At 34.9% G+C, this 17,323-nt stretch overlaps 1 protein-coding gene across 1 annotated transcript in view; it reads right to left on the reverse strand.

Moving 5' to 3' along the window:
- The window catches only part of CDH18 (cadherin 18), a 484,233-nt gene that overhangs the window by 293,878 nt on the left and 173,032 nt on the right, over positions 1-17,323 (reverse strand). The window contains 1 exon segment of the mRNA XM_032700859.1: positions 3,320-3,405. The gene's annotated coding sequence lies outside the window, so the exon portion shown is untranslated.

Raw genomic sequence — 17,323 nt, forward strand, 5'->3', positions numbered from 1 at the left:
TTCAAAATCTAAGTTGGCTCTTTTTTTGTAAGCTTCAATCAACTTTCTTCTTCAAAATGTTTTTCAACTCAATTTGAAAAAACACTTAAACCATTCTGCAATGTTTCTGGGTTTTCAGGGAAGTAAAATGCCAATTAGTCTTGCAGTACTTAGGTAGGCTAAAATCCAGTGATGACTAAAAATACATTACTTTAGGCAATTCATTTCTTGGTTTATATCTTGAAAAGTAAGGCCAACATTTAGCAACACTGAATATCAGTTCTGCATTTTAACCTTGCAAGAAGGCTGAGAGTTCCTTTAGCCCCATCATAAACATGTATCTGGGACAAGGTAGCTCTTAAACTTCCATTTGCATTTATCAAGTGAGGTTTTCACACAGACATGCAGAAGTTTATAAAATCTCAGAGTGCTCCATATATAAAATATTTTCATGTGGCAATTTTAAAAGGTAAATACATCAAAAGAATGCAGTATGCGTTAGTACCTTAGACAAAATTGTATACATGCTTCATGTGTGTATGATCATATATAAAGACAAAATATGCATAGGAGCACTGGTCAAACCAGGTAACTTCGTTCTAAATCAGAGAAGCAAAACTAAATCACTGAGTTTGGAACAGAGAAATGTTGGGCTATTAGGCATGGAGCAACCTAGCATGGATATACAAGTTACAAATAAAAATTTCACTTATCTGGTATAGAGTGTCTTTCATTAATTTATTGCACTAGGGTTTATTAAATCAGTAAGGCAGACTATTTCAAAGGCATCATCATGAACTTCGTTAGTAATTCCTTGCACTGCTTGCTCAAGAAGGCCTATATCACTGGGAGAAGATATTAAAGTACAATGTCAGATAAACATAAAATCATTTTTTAAACTCTAATGTGAAGACTTTGAGGAATTATATGTTTTGAGAGCAATTATTTGCTACAAAAATTCTCTCCCGTATTCTGATTACGTATAATATAAAGGCTCTCACATGGCAAAGTCAGAGTCCCCTCTGACACGAAGGACGATGTTTACCATGGAAACTACCATAATCAAGTGATTTGAAGTAACTTGGGTAACCTGACCATAACACCATTCTGTAAAATGTCAGAGATTTTGAACTGCAGATTAAATAATCCATTTAAAATCCATTTGAAATCAGATGCTAACCTGTCCATTTTATAACCCTCAAAAATGACAGAAATACTAAACTGAACGAGATTAAACAATCTGGAAGATTGAATGAGAAAGGGCAGATATGTTTTGCTTCTTTTGTATTTCCTCATAATATATTACTTTTTTCCTGCAATTTTACAATTATTTCTCCATAACTGAAAATGAAGATTTTATAAAGGCTTAAAAAATATATAATAATGGACAGTGCGTGGGAACATTTAAGGATCAGGCTAGGCAAAAATACATCAATGCCACAAATACATCTGAAGCTAAAACACACTGATTAAAAGATATTCAATATTTTACTTGGTGTCTTGCTTCAGTAAGACCCAGTAAAATGAGATCTGTTTTTATTTACACATTTTTCCTAATGGCTGAATATAAATATATTGCCTTGCCGTGCTTCTGACAGCTGTACGTATTTAACACTGATGCGATAAGCTTCTATCCTCGGACTACAAATCAAATACAATCTGCAAGACAAAGTGTGCCCCAAGGAACACATATGTATCTCAATGGGAGTCAGGAAAAGGCAATGGAGACTTTTCATTTATCAGAAAACATTATTCCCAGATGTCACTGGCTCATGTGTAGAGTATCACCAAAAGTTCAAGAACAGTGTTAAAGTAATTTTTCCTATACAAAATTTAGGTATTCTGTCAGATAAGAGAATAAGGGGTTAAATACGTGAAAATATATTTGATGATTTCTCTCATGTCGTTTATTACAGTACTTAAAATATTGTTTGAAGGGAAAAAAGACTGAAATAAAAGAGAGGTATTTGTGGTTACAAATGCTAGGGGCAAGAAGGTGCTCTGAATCTGTTCACTGTGAATTATATTATACAAAGATATTTTACTGAACTCAACTTCTCAACCCCAAAGGCTGCAAACTTATTATTAAACATTTAAAGCAAAAGAAAAGGAAAGAATCCTAGAGGTCAGCAGTCTTGGTCAGGTTTGAGGTTTTAGGGGTTTTTTTAAGTGGAAAATATATTTTTAGACAAAATCTGTGCATCACACTACAGACTTGCATTACTTAACAAGACACAAGATGTCTGTGTCACTAGCTAAAAGTTCTACATGGTCTTACTATCGTGTCTAACATGAAAAAATTGCACATGGGAATATAAGAAGAGAAAACAGTCTATGCTGGTGAGATACATCTCGTGCAAAAAGAAGGCAGCTTCAGGTGAGGATTGAAGTAAGTAAAGATAGCAGAATTTCAGTATTACTGTTGTGAGAAAATCCCTTCTGTAAGAGAAAAAACCTTATTCTTTGAAACTCAATATATTGAATGAAAGAGAAAACTTGGGTTCAAAGGAGTCCCACGAAAATTAAGTTACACACAAATATTTCCTAAATGTAATAGAAATTATGTTTTCTGATCTCCAGTATTTTTTTGAATGTAAGAAGACATAATTTGCTCTGTTTAAGCTCTGTTTAACATGTTAAGTGATAACTAGACCTAAAATGAAATTACCATCAACTCCATTTACTTAGTTCCCCACAAGTTTGTTTTGTACATCTACAAAAGTGAAATCCACTTACTGAGTTCAAATATGTTGTAACTGAAAAACAGTGTTAGAGGCTATTTTTACACCTATGGTAAGGCAGTGATGATTTTCCTTAGCTTATCCTCCATTACTCACTCTACTTACTGGTGACTTTCTATTCACAATTTATTTCTATATCATGCTCTTTAACATCTAGCTGATAGAAATATTTCTTGTACCTATTTAAAACATAGCAATTTATATTGCACACAAAATGGAAAGTTTTTACAGCTTTTTTCTGAACGTTCTTATTCGGAAATTTTTCACAGTAACCATGACACGTGAAGAAAACTGTGATTCTTAAGTCGGAAAGAACATAGGACCTCCAGCTTTTTTACTTTGCATCTGGCTATATCTAATTTTATAGACAGAAAGATAGTGTCAGATAAAAGACAAGAACTTTTAAAACCAATACCTCATGCTTATCAAAAAAAAAAAAAAGAAAAGAAAAACAAAAAACTGTATTTTGGATTTTCATTTCAAATCAACTACAGCTGAAGATGTGAAATAGTCACTGGTGTTCAAAAGCACTCACCATTAGTCTCATACATATCAGTAAGATTAATAAAAAATTAACAGCATTTCCAAAACCAACATACCTCAAAGACACTGGTGTCTTAATTCTTCTGAAGAATTACTACTTCAGCTGCCTTTTTGTCTTCTGGTCTTGAATTTGTTTTGTAGCCTAGGAAAAATAAATCTCAGCTTACTTTCAAACTGAAAGCATAAGGCTAGACCCAAGGGGAAAAAAACCAACCCACTTAATAGCATTGAAGTTAATTCCTCTGTAATCCTACCTCATTATCTTAAGCAAATAAATCTCTGAAAAGGATTGTCTTTTTAAGAGCAAATTAGAAAACTGAATGTCATCTGTGCAGGGAGACATTCTTTTAAAATGTGATCAGCAAGGAAGCTCATAAATAGGGCACTATATAAAAATGTTCCTATCAGGCAATCCTTAGCAGATTTCCAACAGATGTGTATGTAACTATGATTTCACAAATTCCTAAAATAAAATGTGTCGGCATCATTTACCGCAAACTTTCTAGAGTCTAAGAAAATATGCTCATTTAGATTCTAGAGAAAGAACAATATCATAAAGATACATTCTTTATATATCTTCAATGGTAAATACTCTAACCACCCTGCCCAATTCAAGAAAGGCAGATGCAGAGAGTGGGAGAATGAAGACCCTAAGCCCACTGTTGCAGAGGATCAGGTTTGAGACCATCTAAGGAACATCTAAATGTGCACGAGTCCATGGGACACAATCAGATTCATTTGTGAGTCCTGGGGGAAGTGGCAGGTGGAGTTGCTAAGCCACTATCCATCATTTTTGAAAAATCATGGCAGTTAAGTGAAATCCCTGATGACTGGGAAAAGTGAAATTTAGCCTCTAATTCTAAAAAAGGGAAAGCAGAACATTCAAGGAACTACAGACCAATCAGTCTCACCTCTGTGCCAGGCTAGATCATGGAATAGATTCTCCTGGAAACTATGTTAAGGCATGTGGAAGACAAAGGGGTGATTGGTAACAGTCAATATGGCTTTACGAAAGGAAAATCATACCTGACAAATTTGGTGACCTTCTGTGGTGGGGCTATGGAGTTGATAGATAAGGTCAGACCAACTGACGTTATCTACCTGGACTTATACAAAGCATTTCATACTGTCCCGCAGACATCCTTGCCTCTAAATTGGAGACACATGGATCAGATGGATGGACCACTTGGTGGAAAAAGAACTGGCTGGATGGTTGCATGCAAAGAGTTGCAGTCAATGGTTCATTGTCCACATGGAGACCAGTGATGAGTGGTGTTCCTCAGGGGTTGGTACTGGGGCCAATACTGTTCAACACTTTTGTCAGTGACATGGATCAAGTGCACCCTCAACAAGTTCACTGACAACATCAAGCTGTGTGGTGCAGTTCACACACTGGAGGGATGAGATGCCATCCAGAGGAACCTTGACATGCTGAGAGGTGGGCTGATGCAAACTTCATGAAGTTCAACAAAGTGAAGCGCAAGGTTCTACACCTGGCTTGGGGCAATCCCAGACACCAGCTCTGAAAGCAGCTCAGTTGAGAAAGACTTGGGGGGGATGATTGATTAGAAACTCAACCTGAGCTGGCTCAACCTGAGCAGTGTGTGCTCACAGTCTAGAAAGCCAAACCGAATCCTGGGCTGTATCAAAAGGACCGTGGCCAGCAGGTTGAAGGAAGTGATTCTCCCCCTCTCTTCTGCTCTTGTGAGACCCCATCTGGAGTATTGTGTACAGTTCTGGTGTTCCCAAATTAAGAAGGATGTGGAACTGTAGAAGCATGTCCAGAGGAGAGCCACAAAATTGATAAGACCGGATCACCTCCCCTAAAAAGACAGGCTGAGAAAGCTGGGGCTGTTCAGCTTGGAGAAGAGAAGGTTGCGTGGAGACCTCATAGCAACCTTCCAGTATTTGAAGGGGGCCTACAGGGAAGCCAGAGAGGGAGTGTTTGTCAGTCACTGTAGCAAAAGGACAAGGAGTAATGTGTACAAATTGAAAAAGGGGAAATTTAGGTAAAATATTAGGAAGAAATTCTTTACTGTGAGAATGGTGAGACACTGGAACAGGTTGCCCAGGGAAGTTACGGATGCCCCAAGCTGGCAGTGTTCAAAACCAGGTTGGATAAAGGCCTTGAGCAACTTGGTCTAGTGGAAGGTGTTCCTGCCCATGGCAGGGGGGGCTGGGACAAAATGATCTTTAAGGTCCCTTCCAACCCCTTAAGCATTCTATGATTCTATGGTTCTATGATTCTACGTAAAATGTAGCAAGAGTAGCTATTCAATTGTCATAACTCACAATCCTGCATGTCATCATAATTTTTTATTTACTGAGAAGAATTTAACAGAAAGTGAAAAACAAGTAAGGTTGTTTTTATTTTATTTCCATAAGCATGTAAAATTCAGGAGGCATAGTCCCTAGGTGCATCTTAGCACTCATTACACACTTTTAGAAGTGCACGTGGAGTGTATAAGCAGTGAAAAAGCAGCACATGCTATAAAGTGAAATCAGAGACAAACTACTGCAGTAACTATCATTGTTAGAATGTTTTAAGTTTTCTTAGAAAATTTTTACCAATTTGAAGCATGCTTTTGATATACTAGTTAGAAAAAGAAAACATGACTTTTCTTTTCCCTTGGGAAAAGAAAGTCAATATTATAATAACAAAGACTTTTTTCATTAAGAAGAGATCATTCTGTAATTCTGTGATTGTTACAAGTTTATTTTTAAAATACTTCTGTCTTACTCATCCCGCGAGTTATTTGTTAGTTTAAATTACTTTGTTTATCTAGACCAACATAAATAAGTTATTTTAAATAAAAACAACACAGAACACAGCCCGCTTGAAGTGTATGCATGAATAACAAAACTAATTTAACTCAACTTTGGAAGATGATTGTGTCATATGAAACCTTAGCACAATGTGGAAGAAACTAATGAAGACGGTATTCAAATGAAAGTAATAAAAGCTACACATAGCCAAAACAGAAATGAAAAACAACTAAAAAAGGTTCATCAGAGCTTCACTCATACCCACAAGCCAGCAATGCAGCTGGTTAGAAAGAAGTCAGGAAACAAATTTCTAACAATAGCTGATTCTGTCTTTTTACTTCAGTATTTCTCAAAACCAAAAGTATAAAATCACACACACGTGTTTGGATACGTGAAAGCCAATGCACACTAGAGAAACTACAACAAGGTATCCAGCATTCACAATGTGAAGAAGTGGAATATATTATGCTATCATTTAAGATTTTTTAAGAGCTAGGGGACTGTGCACTCCAGATTCAAAAAATTAAAATAGTCGCACTGCTCCCATTAAAGTAAGATCTTGATTTATAAATATTTATAAGTCAGAATGGCCTTGACTTGAGGGTTTTCTATTACTTTTTCAAATTACAGTATAATGGAGTCTCATGTAATTTTTCTTATTTCTCCTTTTGATAACAATTTTTTAGACTTGTAAGTTTCAAGATTAACTGATGTCTCTTCATCCATAGGCTATTGTCACCGAAGTGCTGTAAGATTTTCATGGTACATTGGAAACAAGATAATAGAGTGATAGTGGTAAAAATAACTGTTGCTTGAAGTATGTATCTTTTAATCAATGTTTAGTCAAAAAGTGGCAACAAAGCAGACCCCTTCTTTCATATTTACATCTTTCTTTTTCTTATATAGATACATTAAGCAAAAGTCTTCAAAAACATTGTTTCATGGAGCAAGAGCACACATTTAAAAGTAGTTTCTAGTCTCTCACAGAAATCCTTACACCTTCATATTGTTACATTAGTTGGAGTATTTTCATCAGATTTATTGATATTATTGGTATTTTAAAGGCTCCTATGAAGTTGTTGTTCATGTATTTGTTCAAAACTTTGAAAACTGATGTTTTCTACTGTATTGTGCTTTAAGAGGCACCATTTAAGTACCACATGCATCTATACTAGTAAAATATTTAAAGACATTTATTTATCTATTTATTTATTTATTTATTTATTCTTAATGATATCAGATTGAAAGAAAACCTTGTATTTAATCTAGTCCCTCCAGATATTTGATAACAAAGTCGGATAAAAGTAAGAACATTCAATTATTGCTATAAGTGCTCATCAGAACATTGCACAGCTTCCCAAAACAAAATTTGATCAAATTCAGTGGAGCTTGCTTTAGAAAAATTGCATTTTCTGACACAAATATATTCTGTTGTTAAAATTCGGGATGAGTCTAACTATTACTTACTCTCAATTCAGTCTGAGACTTCTGTCTGCAGTGACATTTTAATCTATATTACCAAAAGGACAAAACTAAATGTCTAGCACAAGGAGAAAAAAACAGACTTACTAAAAGTCAAACACACAAGAAAGAGGAATACAATTGTATTAAGCAGAAACAGGACAAAATAGAAAGCAGAGAAACACCTTTAGATTCACCATAGCAGTATCATAAATTTTCTTCAGAGAATGATAGTGAAAGCAAAAACTGGTATGAGCTTATTTTTCTGTCAAACGATCAAGACTGATAGCATATAGCTTCCCTTGGATATATAGAAGCAAAAGCTCTGCTTTCCTTTAGACTGCTTGAAGTCTGATGATGTTCTTCACGTAAAAAGAGATATCCAAAGATAAAGGAAGCAAACAACTTTTTTGAGCTATGACAGAGAAAATAATTTCTGAGCCCACAGAAGGTCTCACAGTATATTTTAAATTACACACCGACATACGACTCTTCTTCATAAAGTATAACCGGGTCTTGGTCTTCTCAGTGAAGTTACAAAACAATTTTTCATTTCCCACAAATTGACTCAATGTTGAAAACAATCTGTGTCTTGAAGGAAAGGAAACAACTTGAAATAACTGAAGGCTTGGTGCTGACTGCAGTTGTCTGTGTATCAGGAGAGCAGAGCAGCCTGCTCCTCTGTGTTAAGAGCAAAAACAAAGAGATGGGAATACAAGAGTGTTTGCAGTAGAACATCAGAAAAGTGCTTTGTTTTCCTCAGTTGAGTTTTAGTTCTGACTAAAATGTTCTTTAAATTCCAAAAATACAGTAAGTAAACATGTAAAGAAAAAAGGAAAAGACTTGTCTGTCAACTGGAACACAATTTTGAGGTGAGAAAACTCTCTGATTAATAGTCTGATAAATCATTTACTGCTGTATGATCGTGAGCTGTTTTGGTAGATTTTGCTTCAGTTTCCTAACCTGTCAAAAAGGAATAGAAACATTTTTTTCCCTTGTCTTTTGCTCCCTTTCTTTGGCTCATGAGGGGGTCAGACTCATGTTGGGGCTTGCATAATGTGATACTAAAGAACTATCCTTGGAATGTCAGCATATCACAATCTGAAAAATACTACAAACAAAGAATGACTGCCTATCATGACAGATAAAAAGACTTTATGCAAGGTTTAAATATTTATAATGAAAAAATATGAAAATTAATTAGAAATAATATTCTCCTTCAGTCTGATATATCCAAAGTAGATAGAAACTGCAAGACTGAAGTGATAGATACAGTGTTCCATTAGAAACATCATATAATGCCTAAAAATGAGAGAAAGAAAATTAGAACCAGTGAGACTCTTATATTATAGTCAGTATGACATCCTGCCTGTATCGGCAAGTGGTCTTTTCTTATTTGGAAGAAATTCAGATGAAAGACAAAATTTCTTCTAAGAAAGCACAAATTCACTTGCTTCACTTGTTTTACTTGGAATTTTCTTTCTCTTCTTTACAGCAAAGAAGGTGTACACTGTTTAGGAGATCTGAGTGGTGTTGAATGAATTTGGATTTCTGAAGTTTACAAATGCCTCCTTTAATAAACCTGGAACACAGCACTCAGTGAAGAGATGTCTGGGAAGAAAGATTTTTCTGCTTTCTGCTAATATTATTGGACAAATGTACACTCTCTGATTTCACCAGCTGACCCAGGAAAATTAATAGAAACAGAGATTCTACCTCTTCTAGCCTATCTTTTCTCTTTTCAGTTTGGGACAGCACATATCAGCATCTGCAGGCATGAAACCAGTCTTTGTTCTGACTTTTTTTCAAGAAAATTAAATTGATTGTTAAGAAAGCATTCTCCATATCACTATGGCATTATAGAATGGAGTCAGAAATATGAGAAGAAATACTTAAATTTTAGGAGGATACTAGTTGTATACCAAGAGAAAAAATATATTCATATACATAAAATGTTAAAACAAAGTTATTTATACCAATGTAAATTAAAAAAAAAAACAAAAACCACATCAAATTAAATATTTTTGAAGAGAAAAGTCTTATTATTCTTTAGATTTAAGATAGTTTTCTCTTTACTCCTGAAGAAACATTCCATTATTCCATGCTTCTGTGACCAATGGAATCTTCTGTGTGTTCATTTCTCCCACAAAGGCTTTATCTGTTATTATCTCTTTATCTTTTCATCTGTTGGCTTTATATTGCTTTGTATCTATCTGTACACACTTCTTTATATTCAGGTTGCCCAAATCTGTTGGGCGGGTTACACGGTTCATCTGTAGCAATGCTTCTAAAGCAACCCAGGACATCATCAGGCTTCTTTGTGTTTCACTTTCCAGCTAGTAAGCCCCTCTCATATACTGGTGCATCAGTTTGTTCTTCCCCGGGTCCATGACCTCACACTTACCCTTGTTGAACTTCATGAAGTTCCCGTGTATTTCTCCAGCCTGTCCAGGTTCCTCTGGATGGCACCACAACCTCTGGCCTGGCAACCACTCCTCCCAGTGTTGTGTCATCAACAAACTTACTGAGGGTAAACTCTGCCTCATCATCCAGATTATTAATAAAGATGTTAAGAACTGGACTCAGTGTTGACCCCTGGGGTACACTACTAGTTACTGACCTTCAACTAGACTTAATACCACTGACCACCACAGTCTGGGCCCAGCCTTTAGCCAGTTTAAATTACAACTCTGTGTCTGTTCATCCAATACATACTTCATCAGCTTATTTATGAGGATCAGACAGGAAACAAAGTCAAACCCCTTGAAGCCTAGGTAACCTTGCTGACTCCCCACTGCTCTACACTCATCTACCAAGATGGTCATTTTCTCATGTAAGGTGATCAGTTTGGTCAAACATGATGTTCTGTCATGGCCCATAGATTTATGTATATTGACTTTGCTTAAATATTCAGGTATTAAATACCTGATCCTCTTCCACATCGAATATACCTTCTGTGCTCCAGGTTTTCCCATGTCTTCAGGGCTTGAGGTTTCTGAAGGCTGGTTTCGACAATTAAAACTAAGAGGAATTCAGAACTTCAGCCTTTTTTCCATGTCCCATGCCACCAGGTCCCCTATCTTATTAAGCAGAGGGCCCACATTTACCCTATTCCTTTTATCACCTATGTACATCATCGTCTTTTGACACCCCTGGCCAGATTCTGTTTCACGTGGGCTTTGTCCCTCCTGACAGCTTTGTCCCTCCTGACCTCTACAGGTTCAAACAGCGCCTCTATATTCTACCCAGACCACCTGTCCCTGCTTCCACCTTCTGTATGCTTTCTTTTTGTGTTCAAGTTTGCTCAGGAGATCCTAGCTCATCCATGCAGTGACCTGATATTTTTGGCTGACCTTCTGCTTGTAGAGATGGATTGAGAACAATAAAATCTAAAATTGTTAAAGTATTTATCAAATGGTCTTCTTATCAGTGTAACCCATGGGAGGTAAATTCACAAAACTATGCATACAAAAAAACTTTTAATATTTAAACAAAACTTGTAGGAAATCAACACAGTCAGAAGGTAGATTCTACTTTGATAGTACTGTTCTCATTTTCTTCTAAAGGCCCTGTCAGAGAATAGGGAGTAGCTGCTAAACAGATTAGGGGAATTTAAAGAATCTGTGAAAGAGTGTTGAAGTGTTGCCTCTTCTGTCTTTCAAAAGTGTTTATTATGGTATTTCTGTGAGTCATTTTATTTTCTGAGGATTGTTAAAAAAATCTCTCCAATGATGGGTAAGGTTCAGTACGTGAAGCTTCAACAACTGCTGTACCACCCTTCTACCCAAACAGCTAAGAGCTTTTGGAAAGCATATATAGGAGAAAGATTTTTCTCTTTACTAGTAATTCACCTTTGCTTAAGTGCACAACTTACTGCTTTTCAAACTGCAGGTAGTTAGTTCAATTCCCAATAAAGTGAGACTTTATGTACATTCAAGAAGTACTTAAGCAACTGATTTAATGCTGCTGTCTGAATCATTGGTGTGATAGCAGGGGACTCCCAAATCACTAGTTTAAGAACTGCTACTCAGTCATTAAAGAATTTTTCAAAGTGCTGCGCCAGCAGTCAGGGAACTTCAAAGCATAAAGAACTACTTCTGTACCCAGCTAGTTACTGACACTTCTCAGTTCCTGTGACATTTTACACACATTTTGCAAAAGTGCCAGAACTGCACAATGTAAGGAAGAAATATACCATCAGGCCTTCAGTACTCATTAAGTATTTTTAATTATATATTAAGTTTTGCAACAATTGCAGCTATCGGGACTATTCTGTTTGAAGACAATTATGTGACCTGCTCCTCAGAGATATGCAGTATTATAGTAAGGTAATAAATTATCACCTCAGCCAGACTACTCAATCTGGTTTGTGAAGGATATGTGTACAAGAAGGGTGCAGAATACAACCAGTGACTGTCTTCTAGCAGAGAGCATTTTTTGCATTTTAATATTTCTTTTCTTGGTGCCCACGTGAAATCTTGTAACAAACATAAATAAGCCAAACAGTTTTCTGTGTAAATACACCCACATATGTTTTATAATATGTACTCCCACACTTACATAGGCAGCATGCTGATAATTTTGAGTGGAACTGTTGTGCTTTTAGTGTTCTTTCATTTAGGTAGGTAACATGGACAACTTTACTAAAGCTAACTTTACTAAAAATCTTACGTAAAATTAAAAGCATAAAAATTTGGGAAAAAGCATGGGAAAAAAATTATCATCACCACCTGCACTGGACTCTCTCCCATTTAAAAAGTGATTTCTTCAAACAGGCAAATTAAACTTAGATTAGCTACTTATATGTTCTCTTTCTAGCTCAAAATCTATCTGCCACTGCTAACATCCAAAATGCCATTTTTGTATAGTCTCCCTAAAATCCTTATGCACTTCTATCTTCTCTGAAACAAGAGCACACAGCACATAACTTCCACTCACAATTATTCCAGATAATTCAGCAGGAATGATGACAGTAGAGAGATAACATATTTGGTTATCCCTCTCAATTAGCAGTCTGAGTTGCAAGAATTGCCATTTAGGATTGCTCCTGCCTTTCTCCTCCTTTGATCCTGGAATAATACTAGCAGGTAGAAACAAATATATTCTTGCTGAAGTACTTCTTCATTTTCTTTGGAAGAATATAGAAATTGTAGGCTGAGTTTCTTACTGTTTTTCTCTTTTATTTTTTATAATGGAATAAGAACCTTTTGGGCAAGAACACAACAATGCAGAGTAACTTTCATCTTCAGGGTAAAGAGGATGCTTTTCATCTTAAGGACTACAAAGGTAGTAAGCAACATATACTAGTAATATACTAGGAGTCCTTCTCTTACCCCAAGATCCTGAAAGGGACCAAAAGGTAAAAAAGTGACCAAAATCTCAAAAAAATATTGTGCATCTGTTAAAAAAAAAGTAAAATCAAAGTCTGGATTCATTCTAGTGTTACTAAGGATGTAGAACTCTCAGGCTACATTGCAGTACCCCCTGTTTGTGAGTTAACTGCGTCCTTCACATACTCAGCAACACAATGACTTCTTAGAGTCGATGTTGTCTCAAAGCTCTCATTGGTATTGAAACGATGAAAAATATCTGTACAAATCTTAACCAAAAATAAACTTGAGTGAATTTATCAGATTCTTCTAATAATTCATTTTCTTTTCATTATGGTTCCCACATTTTATACTGTGTTCATCTTAGTAAGACACTTTTAAAATGTAATCTTATTAAGTATCTGAATTTACTCATAAGATTATTATAATTATTAGCATGTTCAAAGGGTTTGCAAAAAATAGAACCTGATAAGGGTTATGTTTACACACACACTTTCAGTTTCCATAAAGTATCTTAACAGATTGAAGATGGATTAATCTGCCTCTAAAATATCTTCATCAACTAGTCATTTAGACATTCTTTAGGGTCAACAGAGGAAAATAGGTGTCTGTAACAGCTCATAATTTCCATCAATTATAAAAGCTATGTCCAGACTCACCAGCAAAAATGATTTTTAGGTAAATATTTTGTTCCTCATGCTGGAGCCAGAAGAACCTCTTAATTTCTGAAGCTTAAACTCTAGACCTGCCTCCCAGAAACTTTAGAACAATGTTACACCTACAGTTATGGTATTCTATATTGCCTCACAACAGATGAAAAGGTTCCAGAACTGAATAGCTGAAACCTATTGTCTCAGATATGCTTTAGTGCAGCTGAAGTCAGCCATGGAAGGCAAACCATACAAAGACAAATTACTCTCCCCATATCACATCCCTTGTCCTGTCTCTGAAAGACACATATTCCTAGAGGTTTTCATGAGTGCTGATCTCCCTCTCCAATCTTTCTCTTGCTAATATTATGTTCTGTTATGTACTTTTTTCATTTTAAGAAAACACATCTCATTCCAAAAGTCTTGCATGCATACTTAGAAGGTCTTTCAGAAGAAAAAGTAGGTCACCAGTCCAATTTTTAGATAGAAATACAAAATTTGTTATAGCATACAAATCCTATAGGCCTTTTTACTTTAAAAATTGCTTGGTGTGTCAAATGAAAGCACAGAAAGCTTTTTGATACCTGTACATTAGCAGTTATCAGTAAAAACACAGTATGAACAAGTTGTTTCACAAACAGGAAAACATCCTTTGTTCTTATTTTTATGACAATGACATCAGCTCCCAACCATCCCTATCACACCCCTACTAAACAAAAGATTGCATATGCTGTGCCTGCAGTTATTTGTGCTCTGAAAGGATAGTTAGAAGAAGTACGATGATTGGTTGATGAGCTGCTACAAATAGTATCTGTGATACTCAAGTCCTATCCGGTCTGTCCTCCCCTCAAGGGAACACTGATTCTACTGCCCAATTCAATTCTTTAACCAGTTTCCACACAAATAAATACAAACCTAATGACATCTGAGATTTCTTCTGTACTTTCACCTTCACTACATACTGGCAAACCACTTCAGGAGGGACTCTCAAATAGAAGGAGGCAGCCTTGTTAAATGACGTTTAGAAAGGAAAATAAGCCAAGAGTACCCTAAGCATGCAGTGAAAATGTAGATGAAGAATTCATTTTATATAAAAGTAGTAAAGAAGTAATTATAAACTGTAGGACAATACACAGTGATGGACTATAATAGCTATGCAGATTCTGTTCTACCGCTGTGCCAAGATGGTGTTGATTGACTGAGCTCAGTGCAGCGCTGTGCATGAGAACTAGTTACAAAATCGTTCTTCACACTATGCTTACCATATGTACAGGCCTTTTGCTTAAATAAACTATCTGAGCTGTCAGTACAATTTTAGCACACTTGAAAACAGAATGCAAATTCAAAGCCTACGATTGCGTCCATAAGACCATATGGTCATAACCATGGAACATACAGGGAGTAAATGTAATAGGTAGTCCAAAATTTTTCCCAGACCTATAACATTAGTTTAAAAAATTAACTTAATCACTTATCATTTGAATTTTAATCAGTCAGTATCTGTTTTTATGAAATGGCACACATGTAATATAATAAATCCTATAACAATATCCTAATAATAATAATCCTATAATAATGTCCTAAGTAAAACAACACCCCCCAAAAAAAAAATCAAGTAAAGATCTAAGAGTCCCTCAAAGAAAATGTAATAAACCACAAAGATCTAAAAGAAAAAAAAAAATCTATCTTTCTACAATATGATTATTCTGAAGTCATCTATTTCAATTTTATTTTCACCATCACAAACTTTAGCTGAATTTTATTCCTTCATGGACATTTGAAGTAAAATAAGTTATTTCAAATAATGTGAGATGAATTTTGTGGAAGAGCATTCTCATTTTATAATTCAAAGTACAAGGTAAGAAACGCATAGTAACTGAAAAGATGTGATGCATTTTTCACTTGAATAGTTTCCAAATGTTTGTCTTCTTTTAAGCCAATATCAAGTTCACAGTCTTAAGTGACTATAGTTTCACCTGGTCTGAATTCTTCAATAATAAATATGTTTCACTTTTGGTTAATTTTCTTTTCTAGCAGTAAAAATTTTTTCGTGTATATTTGATCCATCACTGGAGAAAAATAGATATAATATAAAAATTTGAGTTGGAATGTCAAGTTTTTAATTAAAAATTAATAAAGAATAGAAATATGTTAAATTATCTGGAGAAGATAATTGTAATCACAACCTTACTTATGATAATAAAAGTGAAACTAAAGAAATGACTGAGCTGAAGCTATGACTGAACTAAAATAGAAATCTCGGAAGAAAAATATTGATTATTGAAAAGCACATTGGAATGAAATGTATAAATGCAAAAAATATGTTTTCAAGATATATTATAAACCCTAAAACAACCCATTTTTCCTTCTCTTTCTAAATAAAAAAATACTACTTTTGAGATCAACACAAATATTTTCACGTACAGTAATGAAATAAATGCCAATTAATTATTGATATATTATGTGTGCACATAACATCACACTAAACTGTTTAAAAAATTATCAATGTACTGCTTTATTTCCTTAAAGAGCTTATCCTATTAATAACAGATAATGAAAATTACTGTTCATAACCACTGAGTAACCAGCTTGTTTCAGAAAATAGTAAGAACTACTAGATTCAATTTCTGTGTGATGACAGCAGTCCTACTCTGGAAAAAAAAAGGAAGATCTGTATTTTTTTTCCTTGGTCTCTTCTTGTAAAAGGAAATCTCTCTAAACCGTTTTCAACTTCTTGTGACTAGACCAACAAAGGTGAAATATTGATTTATTTTCTTCTCCTTCAATCTTACAGCTCTTCCAAAAGATAATCAAAACTGTTTACCTCCCTAGACTGATTAGTCAATTCACTGAAACAAACAAAATATCCTAGGTAACCTTCTGGTACTGTAATAAAAAATTACAGTTTGTCAAAAAGTCTTAATATACCTAATATATTTAATACATTAAGTATATAATAATATACTTAATATATTTAATATATAAGTGACTTTATCGCTTACGCAGACTTTCACTCCCATTTCCACACACATTTATATGAACTTGTTATGTGTCAGTATTTTAGCATTCCTCAAACTAAAACTATCTTCAGATGTTTCTTGGTCAGTCAAACATAATTGCCTTTTCTGTTGGTAGGAATATTTCATACACCACTATCTCACAACCTTTAAACAAGTAAGCAATTCACAGTGGTGAAATGAAAAATAAATAAAAGAAGTATCACAACTATTAAGAATACTTGAAGTTCAAAAAAAAAAAAAAAACCCACCAAAACAAACATAAATCCACAAATAAAACCCACTTGTATCTTTAAGCCAATCCAGAAAATTTAGAGTAGCATTTTCCCCAGAGACAAACTATGATAAAGATAATGAATGCAATTAAACCATCTTGTTATCCTCCCAAGTACTCCATTTTCTAAAATGTGATACGCATGTGCATATTCAAGTGTAGACAACTTCAAATCTGTGGCTTAGGTAAATAACAGCATTCAAGGTGTAGAAAGTATATCCTCAATTATGCTACAAATGATACACAGCTGGCAATAGAATTAGCAGCAGCTGCAACTAAACTGGTACAGAACATGATTTTACTTCGTCTTCCAGATGAATCATACTTGCAATCTAACCAGCTGCAACAGTTGGATTCTTTATTTTGTACTACACATGGCCTAAATTTCATTTCTAAAGTTTTTAGCAGAGTGTGTTTTCCTGTATACTTGGCTGACATTTATGAGCTTAAAATACAACAATTAGTAAACTAAGTGAAAGAAACCAGAGTATTAACCTCAGTAGCTTGCATTCTACATTTTGAAGCTCATGAAGAAAATATCAATGACCGCAATTTGTGAATG

This window comes from Chiroxiphia lanceolata, chromosome 1 (assembly GCF_009829145.1).
Source record: "Chiroxiphia lanceolata isolate bChiLan1 chromosome 1, bChiLan1.pri, whole genome shotgun sequence".
NCBI classification, from domain to species: Eukaryota; Metazoa; Chordata; class Aves; order Passeriformes; family Pipridae; genus Chiroxiphia; species Chiroxiphia lanceolata.